Source organism: Amblyomma americanum, chromosome 11 (assembly GCF_052857255.1).
Source record: "Amblyomma americanum isolate KBUSLIRL-KWMA chromosome 11, ASM5285725v1, whole genome shotgun sequence".
Lineage (NCBI taxonomy): Eukaryota > Metazoa > Arthropoda > Arachnida > Ixodida > Ixodidae > Amblyomma > Amblyomma americanum.
In genome coordinates this window covers 107,974,971-107,981,972 of record NC_135507.1, presented here as the reverse complement: position 1 = coordinate 107,981,972, position 7,002 = coordinate 107,974,971, and the positions used below count along the sequence as shown (strand labels likewise).

At 51.4% G+C, this 7,002-nt stretch overlaps 1 pseudogene; it reads left to right on the top strand.

Moving 5' to 3' along the window:
* The first annotated feature begins 5,429 nt into the window (after positions 1–5,429).
* Positions 5,430–6,691, top strand: LOC144109844 (uncharacterized; annotated as a pseudogene).
* Positions 6,692–7,002: the final 311 nt, after the last annotated feature.

The following is a 7,002-nucleotide window of genomic DNA, read 5'->3' as shown; positions in this document are numbered from 1 at the left end:
GAATCCCGGAAATGAGGCCGCCAACATTTTAGCCCGAGGTTCTTTAAACCGGGTTCAGGTGGCCTCGGATCGAGGATTCGCGAGGGAGCGAATGCACTCGTTCAGCGAGATGACGCAGGCCTACAGAGCCTCGCGCCAGCTCTACGCCCCGCCCCACCCCTCCCTAGATAACAAACACGCAACACTGGCGCAAACTACAGACACACACTCCCCTCACCCCTGACCCCAGCCCACTATCACCCCTCCTTCCCCACTCCTGCCTGCACCTTGTGCCCAGAACCATTCGCCTCTTCCCTCCACATCCTCTCCCTCTGCCCGGCGGACCCTCCCCCGCGCGGCCTAGAGGACCTCAAGACCTGGGAGGACTGGGAGACCCTGCTGCGCTCGGAGGACCCGGCCGTGCAGACAATCGCCACCGGCCGTGCTGCCAGTGTTATGGACCTTAGGGACATAAACACTTGAGTGCAGTGGGGTCGTGCGGAGACCCAGGGGCGTGCCCCGACTTCCTCTCCAACAATAAAGTTTTTTTCTCTCTCCCTCTCTCTCTGCCAGCTTCGTTTACTTCTAGTCCATGACATGACCAATAGCTACCAAATGATCACAAAAAAAATTTTAGAAGTGGCGCACTGTCTCTGACCTTTCGGTGCACACCCGAACCGCGCCGTAAGGGTAGGGATAAAGAAAGAGAGAGAGGAAGTAAGAAAGAAAGAAGGAAGGAACAAGAGGAAGAAAGAGCGAGAGGAAGAAGGAAAGAAAGAAAAACAAAAGAAAGAAGGAAAGAAAGACAAAGAAAGAAAGAAAGAAAGAAGCGCAGTGGTAGAAGGGTTCCGAATAATTTCGGACACCCGGGGATCTTTAACGTGCACTCACACCGCACAGCACAAGAGAAGTTGAAAATTGAATTCTGAGGAAAGGTGATGGCCCAGGATCTGCTTCACGTCTCTGCGAGCAAACCGAACCCGCGCCGTAAGGAAAATCATAAAGAGGAAGTGAAAGAAACTAAGTAAGAAAAAGAAAAATGAAAAACAGAAGAAAGACTGAAACAAAGACACAAAGAAAGGAAGAAAGAAAGAAAGAATGTAAGAAAAAAGAAAGGAAGAAAGAAAGAGAGCAGGAAAAAAGAAAGGAAAGGAAGAAAGAAAAAGAAAAGACGTTCCGTAGTGGAAGACTCCCGAATAATTTCGGCCACCTGGGAATCATTAATTACCTGCACTGGCGTCACATAGTACAGGGATAATTGAAAATTGGTTTTTAAGGAAAGGAAATGGAGTAGTAACTGTCTCACGCATCTCGGTGGACACCCGAACCGCGCCATAAGTGAGGGGATAAACGGGGCACTGAGAGATGTTAGAAACAAAGAGGTGTCGTAGTGTAAGACTCCTGAATAATTTCGACCACCTGGGAATCATTAATTACCTGCACTGGCGTCACACAGTACAGGGATAATTGAAAATTGGTTTTTAAGGAAAGGAAATGGAGTAGTAACTGTCTCACGCATCTCGGTGGACACCCGAACCGCGCCATAAGTGAGGGGATAAACGGGGCACTGAGAGATGTTAGGAACAAAGAGGTGTCGTAGTGTAAGACTCCTGAATAATTTCGACCACCTGGAGATCTTTAACGTGCACTGACATCGCCCAGCACACGGAGGCCTATTGCATTACGATTCCATCGAAATGCGACCACCGCGTTTGAGCTCGAACCCGGGTGCTCCCGCTCAGTAGACCAGCGCCTTAAACACTGAGCCACCATGGCGAGTAATCGTCCAGTTCCCAAACTAGGAAATGGGTGTTGACGATATGAAGTAGGGCATGACGATGGGCGCGAAACAACGGTTCAGAGCGGAAGGAAGAAGGTGAAGAGATTGCTGCCACGACGGATGCCAGGAGAATATTATAAGCGCTGAGTCACGAAGGTGTCGAGCCACAGGTCACCTGGAGCCGATGGCCTCGGCCCATGAGCGCACCGAACTCTATCGCCAGGGGAGCTGTGTTCGGGCCTGTAGGCGGATTCTCTGGTTGCTGCTGTTGCTGTTGCTGATAGGAACAAAGAAAAGGAAAGTGCAAGCTAGGCCTGCCCACCGGCTCAAGCCGAACCACGCTCGCTGCCACGTGCTGAAACTAGGAGATTTAAAGGATGGGAGAGCAAAGATAGAAAGAAAAGACACGCGCTATTATCATCCGGGCCGATACCAGAGGCAGGTCAATATCGGGCCGACCCGTGCCAGAGTGCTTCAAGCATTCTGGGGTGTCTGGCGTTATAGGGCCTCTTCGCGGCAGCGCAGTCAGTTCGTCGTTATTATTATTAATATTATTATTATTATTATTATTATTACTGTTGTTGTTGTTTTGTTGTCGTTGTCGTTGTTGTTGTTGTCGTCGTCGTCGTCGTCGTCGTCGTCGTTGTTGTTGTTGTTGTTGTTGTTGTTGTTGTTGTTGTTGTTGTTGTTGTTGTTGTTGTTGTTGTTGTTGTTGTTGTTGTTGTTGTTGTTGTTGTTTTCTGGGTGGGGCGGGGGAGGGGGCTGGGCGGACGGCGAGAATGGTTCTGCCTCCTCTTGAAGACGTAGCCTACGTCACACCGGCCAGTACTCCGTCCTCGTGCTTAATACTATTGGTGGCTGCAACATGACTTGTCTCTGAAACTACTCTCAACTCGCCGCTCTGTTGCAGATACTGCGCCATTTGCTTGTCCCAGAAACCAACTTCAATTTTTTTTTCACACGTATTCCTACCCAAAAGAAACCAATTGGTTTTTGGGAAAGGAAATGGCGCAGCATCTGTCTCAGATATCAGCGGACATCCAACCGCGCCGCAAAGGAAGAGATAAAGGAGGTACCGAGGGAACAAAGAAATAAATAGGTGTCGTAGTGAAGGGCTCCGGAATAATTTCGACAACCTCAGGATGTTTAACATCCACTGGCATCGCATACCACACTGGCGCCTTGCTGCTGCTGTTGCTGACAGGAAGGATGAAAAGGAACATGGACAGGCCTGCCCACTGGCTCAAGCCGAACAACAAGCACTGCCCTGTACCTAAAGTAGAAGAGCTGAAAGAGAAGAGAGCAAAGAGTGAAAGAAAAGACACAGGTTATAATGCCCCAGGCCGATAACGGAGACAGTGCAATACCGGGCCAACATGAGGCGGAGGTGAATCAAGCTTCAAGCACACCGCCACATTTCAAAAATAAGTTTCACATCTTCGGTCTAAATGGGACCCGTAGCAGATCGGCTTTCCCGCCGAAGTTCCTTTATAGTCAAGGTGCTGAGGTGCTGGTCCGAAAGACGGAGGTTGGGTCCCCGCCGCGGAAGTTGCATTTTGATGGAGGTGACATGCAAGAGACGTTTACTGTGCGACGTCGGTGCACGTTAAAAAACCCCATATGCTCAAAATTGTCTAGAGCCCTTCAAAGCAAAATCCCGTATAACTTTAGTAGCTTTGGGGCACTAGATCTTATAAATGAAACCTATGCTGACGCGGTATGGGCAGACGCAGCCCGCATGGGCATTGACACGACCAATGCATTGTTTATCACACACTCAAACCCATCGCAGCTATCCGCCTCCCGCGTCATCAACCTCCAATCCTAATCCAGAATACCCAGGAACAGCAATATTTCTTTTACTTAAGTTCAGCTGTAAACCCGGCTGCAAAATCCTGATTAACACATCGCTGCTCCTCAGTAAGCTGAGCATCGATATAAGCAAAGAACAAATTTTTGCTCTTACAGATTGATCAAAATTTGTTCTTAATGACTAATGTGTCGAGCACTCTTTGCGCGCTGCTTTCGGTAGCGTGTGGTAACAGAATATGTATAATTCGGCTCCCTGGCTTGATCCCACGCCCAAGCACGCCTACCCGACTGGACAAAGTTCCGGCAAACCTACACTAATTCAGGCTCTATTCACGAACAAGGCTACCACGCGTGGTCCCAAGAATTGGTTTCACACCTTCGTTCGGTAGAAACTCAAGTTCAACTATCGGAGGCCACGCCGGAGGTGGACAACCACCTCCTGCACCTCTGGGAGGCGCGGCATAGCCTGGGCCGCAGATGGCGCCGACAGAAACACAACAGGAAATTTAAAGCCCGGATCACCGAGCTCACCCAGCGAGCGGCAGAGTACGCGACCCAACCCGCCGACTCGAACTGGGTAGATCGCTGTACCACGGCAGCTAGGCAAATGTCAAACCGAAGTACGTGGCGTCTTTTTCGCGCCCTAATCGACCCAACACAGACTCGTGCAGAGACGCAAAAGCATCTCCAACGGGCTATCCACAGCTTCGATGGGGATACTTCTCAATTGGCAGAACAACTACGAAACCAATACCTTTGCACTCAACAGGACCCCCGAGGGTCCGCGTACTCTTATGCAGGTTCCGAGAACGCGGAGTTGGATCGACCGTTCCAACTGTACGACCTGAAGGCGGCATTGGGTAAAATGAAGCGAGGAACGGCGCCGGGACGGGACAAAATTACCGTGAAACTTCTTGCCAACATCCCCGACCCCGCCTACGAAGACCTCCCCGCGTACATCAATTCTATGTGGCTAGGCGAGGAACCCCTCCCAATCGAATGGAAGACCGCTCTGGTCTCTTTCATTCCCAAACCCGGCAAAGCCATAAACACGGACAACCTTCGCCCCATCTCCCTTACGTCTTGTGCGCGAAAGCTTATGGAAAGGATGATGCGAGATAGACTGTCCGAGTTTTTGGAAGACCACAACGCATTCGCTGACACCATGTACGGTTTTCGCCCGCACCGATCCGCGCAGGACATTCTGCTACAACTCGATCGAGAAATTCTCAACCCCGTCAAATACCCCCTAGGCGACAAGGTAGTACTCGCCTTAGACTTAAAGGGCTCCTTCGACAATGTCAAACACGAAAGCATCTTACAACATCTTTCCCAGACCAACTGCGGTCGCAGAACCTTTCACTACGTCAAACTATTCCTATCTGAGCGACAATCCATCATCAGGATACAAGACGAAGAACACGGCCCTTACCAGCTAGGAACGCGAGGAACCCCGCATGGCGCGGTTCTTTCTCCGCTCCTTTTCAATCTCGCCATGATGAATCTCCCGGCCCAGCTGGCGAAAGTCGAAGGCATTCAGCATACGCTGTATGCTGACGACATAACCATCTGGGCCAAACACGGCACAGTCGGTGACATAGAAACACGCCTGCAACAAGCGGCAGCGATCGTAGATGCCTACGCTCGCCATTGCGGCCTTCAGTGCTCCCCGGCTAAGTCTGAATTTGTGCACATTCGCCCATCACCAAAGTGCGATACCAAACTGGAACTATCCCTGCCTAACGGCCCCATACCCGAACACGACGAGATCAGAGTACTTGGTCTTTTCATCCACAAACATAGACGAGTTGAAACAACACTAGCCAGACTGCGCAAGGTAGGAGCTCAGGTAGGCCGAATGGTCCACCGGGTCTCTAACAAACGCGGGGGGCTGCGATGCAAAGACGCCTTGCGGCTGGCGCATGCCTTCGTATCCAGTAGAGTCCTCTACTCGACCCCCTACCTTCACCTTCAGAAATCTGACGAAAAAGCCCTCGAGGTAGTCCTCAGAAAAATGTACATGTGTGCCCTGAACCTCCCGGCAAACGCGTCTAACCAACGCCTCATGGGCCTGGGGATGGTTAACACATTCGCCGAGCTTCGGGAAGCCCACTTGACGAACCAATACACTAGACTCTCCAAAATGCCATCGGGTCGCCGCCTACTAGCCCGACTGCACATTCGCCATCACACAACACTCGTGGATGAGCGCGCACGTGTCCCTGAGATTTGGAGACTCGCCCTGAACGTGCGACCTCTCCCGGCCAAAGTGTCAAAGGAAGACCATAGTGGCAGACGCCTCGCGCGTGCGGAATCTCTAGCCTACCACTACGGTGACAAACACGAAGTCTTTTACGTGGACGCCTCCGGCCCCCACCGTGGGGTTGGTACACGGCCGCAGTCGTACACAAGAAAGCTACGGTGAACGGACTTACGTTACGAGCTCAAAACATAACTCATGCGGAGGAGGTCGCTATCGCGCTAGCCGCCGCAGACCGGGACTCGCGGGTCATCATTATTGACTTGAGAGGGGCCTGTAGAAACATTGAACAGGGATACATTCATTTCCTAGCTTACCGCATTCTTCAAAACAGTGACTATCCCGGGGCCCCCGCTCCACGAACGATAGTATGGGCTCCCGCTCATCTAGGACTCGAAGGCAATGAAATGGCAGATGCCTCCGCCCGCGCGCTCGCTCTCCGGGTAACAACGCCTTCTAACCCTACCGCAGCGGATCCCGATCCCAAGCCCGTCTTTACCTTTAAGGAAATAACAGAACTTTACCAATCTGAACATTCAATCTTTCCCAAGCCATGCAAGGACCTCACTAAGACGGAGGAACACATTCTCCTCCGTCTCTTCACCAAAACTCTGCTGTGCCCGGCAGTTCTGAAATTCTTTGATCCCGCTTGCACGGGAAAATGCCCACACTGTGTGGAGAAGTCCTCGGATATCTACCATATGGTGTGGGCATGCCAGTCAACCCCGAACCTAGACCCCAAACCCAACCCCACCCCGGAGGACTGAGAGGCAGCCCTGCTCAACTGCTCCGACCTAACGAGCCAAAACGCCCTAGTCGTCCGAGCCCGAGCAGCCTTGGAGGCCAATGGGCTCCTGTAACGAGAAGCCCACCTAGTGTTTGTAAGGGAGGGTCCCTTCAGGGCCTTCTCATACTTCCACAATATATATTCCCAATAAAGTTTTCTCTCTCTCTCTCTCTATCTCTGCATTCGACGAGGAGTGTGCGCTTCTATCGTGCATTATTTGTTTCCATGAGCGTGGAGCTCTATGCCGTATTCGGGCAGTATTAGAGAGTTTTAGTTTCACGTACGCAGAGTGTTCATGTACGCAAACGTGAGAAGTCTACGTAGCCTGCACGCAGGTGGTTTGAAACCCTTATAGTTAGTTATACGTACGCGAAGCACGCCGCG